This window comes from Tenrec ecaudatus, chromosome 10 (genome assembly GCF_050624435.1).
Source record: "Tenrec ecaudatus isolate mTenEca1 chromosome 10, mTenEca1.hap1, whole genome shotgun sequence".
In the NCBI taxonomy this organism is placed as follows: Eukaryota; Metazoa; Chordata; class Mammalia; order Afrosoricida; family Tenrecidae; genus Tenrec; species Tenrec ecaudatus.
Window position 1 is genome coordinate 33,764,038 of NC_134539.1, and position 15,532 is coordinate 33,779,569.

Here is a 15,532-nt window from a genome sequence, read left to right on the forward strand (position 1 = left end):
TTGATCTAGTTCCAACAGGATGAGGGAGGAGGCTTTTGATCAAAACAGCAGAGAAAATGATTGCTTGGGTTGGTCTGCACTGGAAACTACCAAGGGCTACATTCCTGCTACAAGACACAGGAAATGGGAGGGAAGCCACTGGAAAGTGGTGGTGGAAAAGACTCCATTTCAGCCCATCCAACACCAGCAGCCAGATGTTCCTAACACCCACCCCACAGCAGTATCTCCTGCAAGGGCTGGGACATCAAGGGTGCTGATGAGTACTGGAAAGTCTCCACATTCAGGCCTCTTTAGAGATAAAAAGAGCAGAAGCAAAAACAAAATGAAGCCATTTTACCACAAGTTTGGGCCTGCATTTATATTAATCAAAAAGAAAGGCAAAGGAGGCCTAAAGCAGGCTGCTGCTTCATGAATCGGATAAATTCCAATCTCAATGCTCAACTTTTAAAGTACATGAATCAGATAAATTCTGATCTCAATACTCAACTGTTAAAGTAGAATTTGGAAACAGTCCTAAAAAGGTAAAGTCTGAGAAGAAAACACAATTTAATGGAACTGATTAACTCTAAACACACCAAAAAAATTTGAAACGTCCAAGATATTTCATATTAGAATTCACCATGTTGTACTTCTCCGATCGCTATCAGCATCGGGAGGTGTAAGACTGCAGGAGGAAGTCTCCGGAAACAGAATGAGGCTAGGGTTGGGCAGAGTTAGGAAATGAAAGACAAATCAAGAGTCCAGCCCACCGCCTAAGATTCACCCCCGGGCTTTCCGACCCACTAACCAACAAGGCTCTCTAGTCCTCCTCCCTCCTATCCACAATCAGACTCTCTTTGCCCTGAGTCCACAGTTATGAAAGGGAACCCAGCCATATAAGGGTGACATGCATTTTCCCCATGGTAGACATCAACACAGACCTCACCTTGTCACTGTCATCATGACAAATTTGGTCGTGATGGATGGACTGGCACTGAAAGGAAGCACCAACACTACCTACAAGAGAAAGGGAGGAAAAGTTAAGATGCAATAATTCCTTACATTTACACCAATTTATCGATGCAAAGTGCTATGACATCCACCATCCCATTTAATCCTCAAAAAACTCTGAAATGGGGCACGGTAGAAATTATTATTATTTTAAAGAAGAAAAACAAGGCACAGAGATGCGTTCAGTGAAATGGTCGGAAACTAGAACTCAAGAGTTTCAGACCTTAATTCACCACGTGGTTTTATACTGAGTGCTTTCATAGTCAGGCCCCCCAAATGAACACACCCTTCAACATAAGGCAAACTGACTTTATGACTATGAAATACTTTGAGGTTTTCTTTCAAATGACCTTACAAATTCTCACCATATACATAACACAATTAAAGTATACATTTTTAATACACACCATTTGTTAATTTGCAGAACTCTCTAAGTAACAACTGCTCTATGAAACAGTGTATACCTAACCAAGAGAAAAACAATGATTATTCAATAAATGATTTCCCAACTGGCTGGACATCTGAGGAAAAATTTGATTTCTTTACCTCACACAATACACAAGGCTGTAGCTCAATTATGTATGTAAATATGAAAAATGAAAACACTTATTCAGGAGAAAATGTAGGAGACTTCCTATAATCTTGGGATAAGAAAAAGCTTTCAAATAAAGAACCCCAAACAAGAGGCTACAATGAAAAGTCAGTATCATGACCCCAACATACGAGGAGGTACCCAAAACACCCGATGCTCATGGTTCTTGAATGTAAGGGGATAGTGCATTTGGAGTTTGTTCCACCAGGTGTGACTGTTAAGCAGCCTTTCTCTGTAGAGGTTCTGAAGAGATTGCATAAGAGTGTGCGACAAAAAGGGTCTGATTGGTGGCAGACAGGAGACTGGTTTTGCCACCACGTCAATGCAACTGCTCAGACAGCCATCTCAGTGCACCAGTTTTAGCAAAACCAACATGCCTCTCGCCCCACGCACCTTATTCACCTGACCTCACTCCGTGCAACTTCTTCTTGTTTACAGTGAGGGACATGAAAGGGCAGCGATTTGATGACTTAGGAGAGGTGAAGAAAAAAACAAGGGAGATGCTGTCAGCCGTCCAAACAGATGAGTTTGAAAAATGTTTCCAAGAATGAAATTGCAGATTGTCAAATGTATTTTCTTTTTGAATCATTTTATTGGGGAATTGTACAACTCTTATCACAATCCATACATATATACATTGTATCAAGTACCTTTGTACATTTGTTGCCCTCATCCTCAAAACATTCACTTTCTACCTGAACCCTTGGTATCAGCTAATTTTTTTGTCAAATGTATCAAGTATAATAAAGAGTACATTCAAGGTGATATGGTTGTTTTGTTAAAAACTGGTTTGGGGGCTCAGGGCTATTAAGATCAAAGCTTCACAAGACCCGTTTCTCCTTATAAATGAGAATTTGATCTGTTAAGATGTACAATCTATTTTATTTGGCATGGCTACTTTGTCATTTATCATTGCAATATCCAAGATTTTAATGTTAGAGAACAATATTGTATATTTCTTTCCCAAACATATGGATTTGGAATATATTAAATGATGCTTACTTGAAAAATCTGTACCAGAGGAAATGCTATGGTGTTTATCGTTTCTTATCCATAATTAGAACTTTATTGGCAACTCTATGCTTTCTTCACCTCATTCTTCACACATATGGTCTCACTCACTCACACACACGGAGGCTGCAAAGAATTCGTGGAACACGTGGCTACTTTACAGACATAACCAGGCACCATGGAGAAATGAATGAGTTCCTGGGCCTGGAGTCTCAAGACCATAAGGTTAATTAGCAAAACAGTCCACAATGATAATGTTCTACATCTCATTTTGGTGCGTTGCAACTAGGGTCTTAAAACTCTGTGGGCATTCACATAAGGTGCACCTATTGGTCTCTCCCTGTTTAGAGAAAAGTGATGAGTTTCAAAGGCACATGGGAACAAGGAGCTCATTAGTGCAAAGTATCAATGAGCCACTCAAGCATCAGTCTCCAAGACTACGAGACCAGAAGAACTAGCTGGTGCCTAGCTACCACTACAAACTGCTCTGAAAGAAAGCATATTAGAAAGTTCTGGATAGAGTGGAAGAAAGATGTGGAACAAGAAAGATTTGCTAGTCAGAAACCAGTGGAACACCCAAGACTGTGGCCCTTGATTACCTTCTGGGACTAGAAACGAACTCAGCCCCATGGCTCAATTTTGCGCCTAACAATAGATCTACAAAGAGAATGACAACATTACTGGTGTGTGCACATCTTAGAATAATCGACCAATCAGGATCGGGGGGCAGCATTTACCCAGAGACAAAGTTCAGAAGGAATAGAAAAGGAGGAATGGAGACAGGAAACACAGGGAGATTAAATGGTTGTTGTTACATTGATGAGATTATAATGTCTGTTCATTGTTATAAACAAAGCTGATGATCTAAACTTTCAACCACATACAATTTTTTAAAATGGAATAAAATTTTTCCATGATCTTTATAAAGGCTCCTCATGTCAGCCATCATAATATGATGAGGCTTCCTAGTTAGACTACATAGTAAATATCTTCATTTTCAAAAGAGTAAACAATTTCATGTGCTGGGCATTGTGCTAGACACTGTTCACCCACCCAGTCCTTGACCTCATGGAGTCAAGTTTAGTGAAGTAGAGAAATAGGCAAACCAACAGCTAGTATCTTCCTGGCTAGGAAGGAGGAAGTATAAGGGAAAGGAGAATGGGATCAGGCAAGCTTTGCCTGTTACTCCCCTTACAGCCGAGTAAGGATGAGTGTCAGCTAGCTGGCAAGCTCAGGAAACAAGAAAGGAAAACGTACATAAGCAACTCACTCATTTTGGAGGGTGGGGTGACAAGTACTAAGCTACAGATGTCAGAGACAGCCTGGTAATGCCACCTCTTAGAGTTTTCATACGATACTGAGAAGGCAACTGACTGTAGCTGGGCAGTAACAGGATAGGAATTGTGTCATATGAAAGTAATTCTGGTGGCAGTATACAGCAGATAAACCGGGAAGAAATAAATTCTGGTATCAAAACAAGTCCTGGGGGAAAAAACCAACTCCTGAGTCTGTCAGGCACATTCCCAGAAACTAAATCTAAGAACAGCAACGACCTGGTTGTCCTCAGCAGCAGCAGCAGCAGTTTCACCTCATAGATTGTCTCTTCCATCTTTAGGATTTAATCAGACTTTCACCAAAGTTTGAATCCTGCTGTGCTACAGGCATTTGTATACAGGTCTAGTTCCCACCTCCCTCCCCCCCAAAAAAACAGCAGGTACTGTGCCTTTCCCCCATCTCTACCTCAGCAACAACCTGGCCTCAAGAAGGTTTCAGCTTCTCAACCTGTAAATCTTGTACACGGAACAGTACCAGAATATGCACAGGAAGATGCAAGGTATTTTAAATGTTAAGTATTCTAAACATTTTTTTTGTTTCCCAGTAAGAAAAATAAGAGCATTAATAAGAATAAAGTCTGAAAAGTATGTGAATGTGCTAGACAAGTTCTAAACCTTAGAGCAATGTCCTCCTTGTGCTGGGGCTTCTTGGGCCTTTTGCCCCAGTCGTGAGGATCAGGATGCACTGGCCAGGCCACTGCGGGCTGGGTTCTCTGCTGGAATCCCAGGGAATCCTCATAGGAGTCAAAGGAAAACACGTTAAGCACCGTTCTCCAGCTGTGCCTGCCCAGGAAGACACATGGAGCATACAGAGCTCTCATGCTATACAATAACACACGGTCTTTAGGCAGCTTTGGGTAAGTCAGTCAAGGAAAGAAGAAACCCTCTGTCATAGAACATGGGGGTAAGTTTTGAAACTTGACCGAGACCAACAGAGAACACACTAAAGACACTACGTTAAACAGTAGTGTTTACCACACACTGGTGTCCTTTTCTTTATTTTTCAAGTAAATTCTGTTAACTTGTATACATGCTCAGTAATCAATAGCACTCTACTACCCAGGAAATAAAGCCATTTGAATCCTGGCATGCGGACTACTGTTTTATTTCATACAAATTAAAACATTCTCCTGAGAGTCTAGAAGTTTCTCCAGATCAACTATACTTAGGTGAAAAAACACTACTAGATGAGAAACATTTAAGGGGAATAGATGTGCAACGTCCTGTGAAGAATCAGGACTGTGTCAAACCCAGAGGTCAGAACAAGTGAGGATGAAAGCCAGGGTATTTTGATCTAGAGAACACAAGCAGGCTCCGCCTCAAACAGCTGTGGAGAAGTAGGGGCTTTCGTCTACAGGGACACAGCAGTTAAGTAGTAGCAACACTATTTACCATGTTCACAAAGAAATACAATGCAAACGCAATGGTCAATTCTCACCTTTTCTGGATCTACTGACAGTGTTTGACCCAAATGACCCTTCATTTCTTGAAACCCTTTTCTTTCCGCAGCCTCAGAAAACTTCCTGCAGCACAGGACACAACTTCTCAGTCTCATGTTTTGGGTTCTACTCATCTCTCCAATTTCCAAAGATTGTAATGGCTCAAGAATCAATCTTCAGGCTTCTCATTTCTATCTTTATTCACTAGTGATTACGAGTTGAGTTGCTAATCATCAAGTCATCAGTTCAAAGCCACCATCCACTCTTCTTTATTCCCATAGTTACAAGGGCAGTTGTACCCTGTCCTATTATAGGGCCACTGAGTCAGCGCTGACTCTGTGGCAGTGAGTTTGGGTATCCCAACTAATTTGTGGTTGATACCTCCAAAAACTATCTCCAAACACTGATCAACTCTTAAAACCCAGGCTTCTTTATCCACTGAGATATAGCCATTAGGCATCTTAAACATACCATTTAATTTGAGCTTTTAATCTTCAAACTTGCCCATCATCTCTCCCCACCCCACCCCGATTTCAGTCAATGGCAACACCATTTACCAGCTGCTCTGGCCCAAACTCTTGGCAGCAACATCAACTTCCTTTTCAATCACATTCCACACTTGATCAATTAGCAAATCTTGTTGACTCCACTTTCAAAATATGCCTATAATATAGCTACTCCGCTCCTGCTACCACCCACATCAATGCCTGGAAGAATGCCATTGTTTCCTGTTTCAATCTTTTCTGGTGAGCCCTCACCTCCTCCTCTGCCTACCACCCCACGGTAACAAAAATTAACCTTCCGCAGTTCCTTTTCTTACACAAATAAAATCCAAAGGCCTTACACCTCAGTCTACTGACCTGCCTACTTCTAGACCTTCCTGTTTACATTTCCTGTCACTTCTTGCCTAGAGGAAACTAAAACACAGGAAACACACATCAAATACAGTCCATTGTGCAACATCTCTAAAACATCACCAAACAGTATCATTAACAGTTCTGCCAGCACTGACATGGCCTGTCTTATTGCCAGGCCCATCCAGAACCCACAATCTCTTTTGTCAAGATGGGGAGTGTGCTTTTAAAAATGACAGGCTCTCCCAGATAGTTGGAAGATAACAGACTCTTTCCATACATGGCTTTGTAAAATATGTTATACTGAGTCTGTTAAACATAAACCTAATCTTCTTATATAAACATTGGCAGAAAAACATTGTTGAGACATATGTATATTCCTTGAAATCTTGGCATAAAAATCAACAGGAAACCAAACTGCAGCAACTTCTACATTGTGCATCTTTAAAGGCAATTAGCTGTCTCAAAAGGGTGACACTTGGAGCATTAATAAATCATTCCTCAATGTGTACAACTAAGATGGGCTTTGCACTGTAATCATGTGTTCCATCTAGAAATAGGAAGTGGCCTCTTATGCATTCCTACACTCAGCAAGATTCCAGAGTTTAAAAGGGAAGGTTTTGAGCCATAAAACTGGACAACGAGCAGGGTAACGGCACTCACTACTTGCTTTCTGAGGCCTGTTCTAAAAGAGCAGAGTGAGAGGCTTCCCCTGGCCAACTTTTAACAATTTAAATGTTTTTTATACAAGATTGTAGCTAACTGAAGTCATGATAAAAAGAAAATCCAAAAACTCCTAGCAGTACTCAGAAGAAAAAATTAAAACATCAACTGTCATTCACAGAGATTCCATTAAATCATCTCAATTTGAAAATCAGTAAACAAATAAACAAAAAAAACCCTAATAGCCCTAGCCCATGAGGGCACATTCTATTTAACCAAATAATGCAAGCTAATAAAAGTACACAATTTCAGAATTTAAAAAATATACTTTACAAGGTCTACAAATTACTGATTCACGTGGAATTTATTAACCGGTTTAACCATTTATTAGTTCAGAAATTGGGAATCTCTGGCCTGAAATCATAAATACCAACTAACATCACATGTCTCACAGAAGAAAAGCCATTCCAGCATCACATTCGGGAGGGGGTGTTCTTTTTCTAATCTTTTTATTAGGGGCTCACACAACTCTTATCACAGTCCACACATATTATCAATTGTGTAAAGCACATTTGTACACTCACTGCCCTCATCATTCTCAAAACATTTGCTCTCCACTTAAGTCCCTCACATAAGGTCCTCATATAGCCCCTCCCTCCCTGCTCACCCTTCCTTCATGAACCTTTGATAATGTATAAATCATTATTTTGTCATATCTTGCCCTGTCCGACGTCTCCCTTCAGCCACTTTTCTGTTGTCCATCCCCCAGGGAGGAGGTCACATATAGATCCTTGTAACCGGTTCCCCCTTTCCAACTCACCCTCCCTCCACCCTCCCAGTATTGCCACTCACACCACTGGTTCTACAGGGATCATCCGCCCTGGATTCCCTGCATTTTCAGTTCCTATCTGTACCAGTGTACATCCTCTGGTCTAGCCAGACTTGAAAGGGAGAATCCAGATCATGATAGTATGTGTGTATAGGGGTGGGGCGGGGGGGAGGAGAGAATTTAGGAACTAGAGGAAAGTTGTATTTTTCATTGTTGCTACATCGCACCCTGACTTGATCATCTCCTCCCAGAGGCCACTCTGCACGGGGATCTCCAATGGCCTACAAATGGGCTTTGGGTCTCCACTCTGTACTTCCCCCCTCATTCGTTATGATAAGATTTTTTTGTTGTTCTGATGATGCCTGATATCTCATCCCTTTGACACCTCACACAGGCTGGTGTGCTTCTTCCATGTGGGCTTTGTTGCCTCTGAGCTAGATGGCCGCTTGTTTACCTTCAAGCCTTTAAGACCCCATTGCTATATCTTTTGATAGCCGCGCACCATCAGCTTTCTTCGCCACATTTACTTATGCACCCATTTGTCTTCAGGGATCGTATCAGGGAGGTGAGCACACAATATGATTTTTTGTTCTTTAATGTCTGATAACTGATCCCTTCAGCACCTTGTGATCACACAGGCTGATGTGCTTCTTCCATGTGGGCTTTGTTGCTTCTTCGCTAGATAGCTGCTTATTTATCTTCAAGCTTTTAAGACCCCAGACGCCTTATCTTTTCATAGTGGGGCACCATCAGCTTTCTTCACATTTGCATATTCACCCGTTTTGTTGTCAGGGTTGTGTTGGGAAGGAGAGCATCACAGAATGACAATTTAATATAAGAAAGTATTCTTGCATTGAAGGAGTACTCTTAATTACCTATATACTCAAGTATAAGCTGAAGCACTTAATTTTACCACAAAAACTGTACCTAAAATGTGCTAAAAAAAACTAGGTTTATACATGAGTATATATGGTATATTTTTGAGCAGTATGGCCTGAGAGTGATACTATAAATATTCAAATGGGCGCTGGCAGAAAAAAATGGCTCTTCACCTCTGCGTTAGGTAAATAGGGAGTGGAGGTTTTTTCGAAAGTACCAAAGTAACAGATTACTTTGAGCTGCAAGGGAATCTAAGGACACAATAGAGATCCATTTTCACCATCCAAAGATGTTGGTATCAGCACCACTGGCAGTGGAGTGGGCTAACCCGATAATCAAGGGGCTTCGGAAAGGTTCAAAAGAACTTCAAATAGGTTTTTGACAAAGTGGAATTAACTGTTCCATAAATTTGTTAAATTTGTCTTCTGCTGTGATACAATAATACAGAACCTATCTCTGGTTTGGTTTCAAGCCAAAGATATTTTATTTGAATCCATCCAGCTATTAGTTATGAATTCTAGTTTACTGGAGATAGATAAATAAGCAATATCATAAGGAAGCAATTAAACTCATCCAAAGGTGGGACATTCTGCGACAAGTAAATCCGTGGAGGCAGTCACTGGATGGGGGATCTGGGAAGGTGAGATGGGGAGCTAGCAGCAATGAGTACAAGAAGATACTCCGTGAAGATGCTTGTGCCACTCTTCTTAATACGAGTGAATGGTGGAAGTGTATGGTGTATAAATTATATGTCCATAAAACTTTTTAAAACAATAAAAAGATTTTTTAAAGGATTAAAAGGTATTTTTTAAAATTTTAAGGCTTTTTAAAAAGTGGGAGGTTTATGAGGGAGGGGGAGTTTGGAGGGAGGGGAAAAATGAGGAGCTGATCCCAAGGGCTTAGAAAGAAAATGTTTTAAGGATGACAACAAATGAACAAATGTACAAATGTGCTTGACACGATGGATGGATGGGTGGATGGAGGGATGGATGGATGGGTGGATGGTGATAAGATGTAATAGCCCCCAATAAAATGATTTTTAAAAGAAAAAGTGGAACATGTGTAAAATAACTGGCCCCAATTCTCATACAAAGGTAGGACAATCTGGGATAAGAAATGTTCTTATTATTTTAAAAAGAGAACTGTGCTAGATTGAGAGTCTTAGAGAAAATGATGGATTCAACGGATGGTGCAGGATTGTCATCCGTTTGAATAAAGGGTATCTAAGAAAGAATTTAAGAAACCTCAATACAGTAAAATCAGGTGGGATCAAAATTTCTGAAATGTTATCCCAAAAAAAACAAGGTATAAAAGAGCATGAATAGCATGCCCTGGCAGTTTAAAAACCCATGTATGTGGATCTAGGGATCATTCTTATTTGTATTTCCTGGCTTTCCATGATGCCCTCAAGCTGCTATTTCCAGGAATACTGGACCAAATAGAACAAACCTAACTCAGAAAGGTAAACATAATAAGAGTATTCCAATGACCACGAGGGGGATCTTTGAGGTGAACTGTATCCATTAGACTCGCCCTGGGAACCCATCCACAAAATAATCAAATAATCTTGACATCAACTGGTACTCTCTTAAGACAGAAGTGGAAGCATAGTGTAGGTAGAGCTGTTTTGATCTCAAGAGCTCTGTTTAATAAACAAAAGTCCTACTAGCATCTGACCAAAAAAATACCTTGGAAAATGTACCTGAGACCGGCCTGTGAACATGACACGTCTCTGTCCTCCTCGAAAGAAAGGATGTGGTTAGAGAACAAGACAATCCCTGGCCTGGGCTGGCTCTAGGTCAGCACCAAAAGAATAAGGACTCAACCTCATGCCTCCATGGTCTAACCATGCCTCTTAGTCAAACTACCATCAGTATATACTAAAGAGGTCAAAGAGTTTTGGTCCCAGGTGGTCCAAGATGATCACATCTCAGAACTCTCTTTGACTAATCCAAAGATAGGCTATCAAAGTGGAATTCAAGCATATAGTTTTGTTTTTAATTGTTTTAGCACTTGGATGCACAAATTCCTCCAAGTAGATTGTAATATTTAGATAGAAGAAATAAGTCTTCTACTGCTTTTAGATCCTTTACAATACTGGTACCAGTCCTTGCATACTATGATGATCTTTGTGTGTCTAATCACTCTGAAATCTGGTCCTATTTTTTAATGTATTATCCATAAGAGTCACTACCAAATCAGTCTTTTAAACACAAAATTGCCCTACTTGTCCTGGTTGATATGTAGATGCTAAAAACATTTAAACTCATAATCTATGTAGCACAGTAAGTACACTTGTTCATTCTACACTAAGAACACACAGTAGAATTGTTTTTTTGGTGAATGTAGCCCCAGGAACCTTGACTGTATTTTTAAAGTAACTGAGAGACGCTCAGCACTCTACTCTAATTTTTATCCCACTCACTGTTCTTTCAGGGCTCTTTTCCTTTCACTTTAGCAGAAAAAAAAATTTTTTTTAAGTGCCTGATTTTATAGCAGGGCATGAAAACATGCTGAGCCTCATCCAATACTTGGCCCAAAGGCTGCTGAATTTCTGGAACCTGATCTCTCTAAGGTTTTAATAGTCTCACTCTCAAACTAGCTGCCTTCCTGGCAGCAACTTGGGTAGCAGCCGGGTTTGTGGCGTGGCTACAGAGACATGTGCTAAAGAGGGTTCCAAGTCTTAACAACCAACAATTTCTGTCTTTTTGCTCCAATAATTTTAAGTATCTTCCAACTGGCAAAACCTAAATTTACTTACTCGTCTATTCTCAATCTTTTAAGTTCTCTCCAAATGAACTTACAACATAATAGGCTGCATTGTTTTTAGAAATCTTACCTCCAATTACAGGGAAAACTGTTGACTATTCAGTAACACACTATGACATTATGTATATGTTAGGTAACCTGAGATTAAAGTCAATCTTGCTCTGTAACTGAGGATCATTTTTACAGTAGCTCCTGCTTATTTATTACAGTAAGTCCTGGGTTACAAATGTCGAACATAGGGAGAACTCCTACTTGCTTCTCATTGTTGTTAGATGACTTCCAGTAGCTTCTGACTCAGAGATTTTATGTCTCTAGAAAATGGCATCATGCTTGGTAAAATAAAAGGTCAGTCAAAAAAAGAAGACTCTCTGAGATGAACTGGCAGAGGGACTGAAACATTATCAACGGTGAGGATAGTGCAGGACCAGGTAATGTTTCCCTGTGTTGTACACAAGGTATTGGATTGGAGTCAACTCAATGCGTGTAACATCATATGTACTTCATAGAGTTGTTTTAGAGGTTATGTTAACAGTAAATCTATGAAAATAATCAGCATTGTATCTGGCACATAGCAATTAAAGATATGGTATTAGAGGAAGGGAGGGTATAAAGAGGAGCTGACATTAAGGGCTCAAAAAGAAAGTGTTTAGAAACTGATGATGGCAACATCTGTACGAGTTCACTTGATATAATTCATTTATGGATTCTTATAATATATGTAAGAGCCCCCAATAAAATGATTAATTAAATGATATGATAATAAACACTTCCAATCAAACCAAGGATGCTGATTTCCCTGTGAGACACTGCCTGGGCAGAATCCTTTCGTTTTGCTAAATGCTTTCATTGTGTCATCATCATACTGCATTTTGGGGGTACCTGACTCTCTCCAAACAGATTATGAGCTCCTTAACTTACCTTTCATCTTCCAGTAGGAAATACAAATGCCAGACACTAAGGAAATGCAGAAACAGAGGGCAGGAAAAGGGGGTGAGGAAGAAGTGTGTTTGTCTTCCTGATTCTTTCCCCTTTCTAGTCTGCATCAGCTCTACACTCTCCTACCCTTGAATGAGATTTATTTACAACTTCTTCCCATTTCCAACACAAGCTGCTTCTGCCTCACATGTGTCTTCTGCATGCTAATTAAATGTCCATGCATTCAACCTCCCCTGCTTGGGGGATGTAATGACATGTGGGGTGGGGGTAGAAAGTTCATAATAAAGGATATGGAAAAAGAGGAATCAATGGGAGAAAATAAAGACAAACGAGCACGTTTGGGGTTTGGGTACCGCAAGAAGGAAGAAAGCAAGGAGCTGGTAGCAAAGAGAACAGTTCCTTTCTTTACTTTTTTGAGCAGAAATACAAAGACCTCATATAAAGAAAATGGAAAGTTTACAATAAAAATCATCTTTTTATTCTTTTCGTGTTGAGGTTCAAAGTGAGAAAGCCTAATTCAAACACAAATTGATCTTGATGGCTGCTTCATGAGTTGTGAAATTGATGCTACACGTGTTGCTGTTGCCTTTTAAATCCAGTCAGTACCTCTCCTTGCACACAGAACATGTGCAAGACTCTGCTCACACTACCTTCAGCCATTCAGTTGAAAATGCCAAGTATACACACGGCATACGTGACCATCTGATACATATTTGCAACAGTCAACCATATTATCAATATAATGTATATTCATTTTATAGTTTAGTTCTTAGATTAATTCAAATATTTGTTAAAAGTACTTGAATTTGTTAACACCCTTCTTAAATGACAAATGAGTTAAGTTATATTACAGTTATACCTTTTTAAAATGAAAGGAAAAACACTGCCATCAAACCACTTCCAACTTCAAGTGTCCCTACATAGGGTTTTCTGTCAATCTTCACAGGAGCAGACAGCCTTCTCTGAAGTGGTGCAGTTGGTGATTCTGAACCACTGCCACCCCAGCTCCTAATTTCTAATATAGATACTACCTAGCATCTTTCACTCAACATAAAAAGGATTAGCTTAAAAAAATCAAAATCCTAAGAGTTTTAAGGGCTACGCCATTTATTTATTTATTTAGGGTTTCAGAACATCAATAATTTATTTTTAAACTCCTATAAAAACAAATTTAAAATTCAACCAAAAAATGTTAACAAAGGATAGCAACAGTTTCCAAAAATGAAAATAAAAATGGCAAGTTACTCTCAACAGAAAATGAACATTCTAGATACGTTACTCAAAAGTTTAATGAACACTTTGTTAGAAATGCATTCAGAGTGAGGGCAGGTACTGAAATACTGCTAGTAGTGTAAACCAGCACATTCAAATTAATGCATCCTCTGTGAAATGCAATTTGGCAATAATCACGCAAATGAAAAATACACACACTTTAAACTGGAAATTCAATTCTAAGAGTTTGTATTACAGATATAATGGTGTCCAGGCAAAATGATAAATGTGTACATTTAAATTATACATCACAGTTCATTGCCGGTCTCCCTGAATTACAATTGGCTCCCTGAGGGTAGAAAATTTCCCTGCCTTATGCATTCTTTCGTACATGCACAGAACAGTGCCCAGCACACAGCAGGTGCTCAATAGATGTGTGTCCAATAAAATGAGTAAAAGCATAAATGTTTCCTTTAAACTCCAAATGCCCACAGATAACAGAACACTCTGCAATTGTTAGGACAAAGAAAAATCGGAAGGTCTTTATGAACTAGTTTGCAATGAGTTCCACTGTCCAGACACAGGATTAAGAAAAACTCAATGTGTGAAGCAGAGGGCTAGGAAAGGTACAGATGAATAAAAACTGGTGATACAACAGTGTCCCCAGGCCCAAAGCGAACTAGGAGGCTGGAGGACAAGTGTGCTGAATCAAGGTGTTGACAGCAAAGTTTCAAAAGAGCACCGTCTTCTCTAAGTTACAGCAAATAGAAAACAAGGCGGATTTTTAAACACACTTGAGTTAGCAAGCTGAAAATTTGCGTCAAGCACCAGAGTCGCAATTTCACAATGTGATGTGATTTGTATCAAAAAAATATCTACATCCAATACTAAAGTTAAAAGTTAAGTGGAATGAGTCTGTTTTAATTTATATTATTCTGGGAAGTCTATGTCGTTACAGCTTAGATAACAAGCCACTATTCAAATGGAAGAACTGAATTTGGAAAGTAAACAGTCATCCTCAGTCTGGTTCTTAGATGGTCAAACACAACAAATATAACCCCATTATTTTCAACTCTAGGTTTTCTTAACCACCAGGATTTATTGATTTTTGTTCTCTGGCAAAATAATTCATTTACATGTGGAGCTTCCCACACGGTGCTGTCAGTTTCTAATACTGAGGACGGCCTCTGCATGTATATTGAGATCTGTGTAATTAAGGTTTATAGGTTAGTCCTTTCACTGAAGTTCAAATTGTTTCACGGTCAAGTGGCAGCAGGGTTGTCTGTTTTGTCTTGAGGAAGACAGTACCAAGACTGTGGAGGGCGAAGTAGAAGAGGAACCTGCTGGCAGTTGATATCCACTCCGAGGTGCCTTAGAGGCAGGTCTGCGATGTTTCTAAGAAGTCAGTCTTAAAAACCCTGTGGACCAGTCCTACTCTGCACAGATGGGGTCACCAGGAATCTGAATCAACGGGACAGCAACTATCCCCACCACCTCAATACTGCCCACCTTCAATACTCCAAGAAGTCCTCATAGTGAGAAGAGGGAGAATTCCCAGGACCGCCAAGAAAAGAGTCACCAGCAGCGCATGTTTATTCAAAATCCCTGCCTGCTGTGGGATCCATGCCATGCAGAAAGCAGAGGCCAAGGCAAGGAGATCATGGGCCAGAGTAGAAGAACAGCAACAAGACTCTGAGAGTGTGAGACACAGAAGCAGATGGGCTCCCTGGCCCACAGAGGCAGAGACCAAGGGACCACATAGCTGAGAGGCTGAGAATGAACAGAGACCGACTGACCGAGTTGCTGGCAGATTAGAAGTACTACTGTGGACCAAATGACTGCATCCTTCATGTTTTATGATCCTGATTTATGGTAACCTACTCATTTCCCTAATAAACTCTGTAATCTGTTGAGCACTGTCTTGTCAGCTGTGTGGTCATTGCAGTGAATTTGACCTTTGTCAAAGTAGTAGAAAACAGTTGGTATCAGAATAGGACAAAAGAAGGAAGGAGTATGGAGGCACA

The 15,532-nt window shown here is 40.1% G+C and overlaps 1 protein-coding gene across 4 annotated transcripts in view; it reads right to left on the minus strand.

The window, feature by feature from the left end:
* RNF38 (ring finger protein 38) overlaps positions 1–15,532 on the minus strand; it is a 107,382-nt gene that overhangs the window by 59,000 nt on the left and 32,850 nt on the right. For all 4 annotated transcript variants that reach the window (XM_075560153.1, XM_075560152.1, XM_075560151.1 and 1 more), the window contains exon 2: positions 926–996. The gene's annotated coding sequence lies outside the window, so the exon portion shown is untranslated. The remainder of the gene's footprint in view (positions 1–925; positions 997–15,532) is intronic.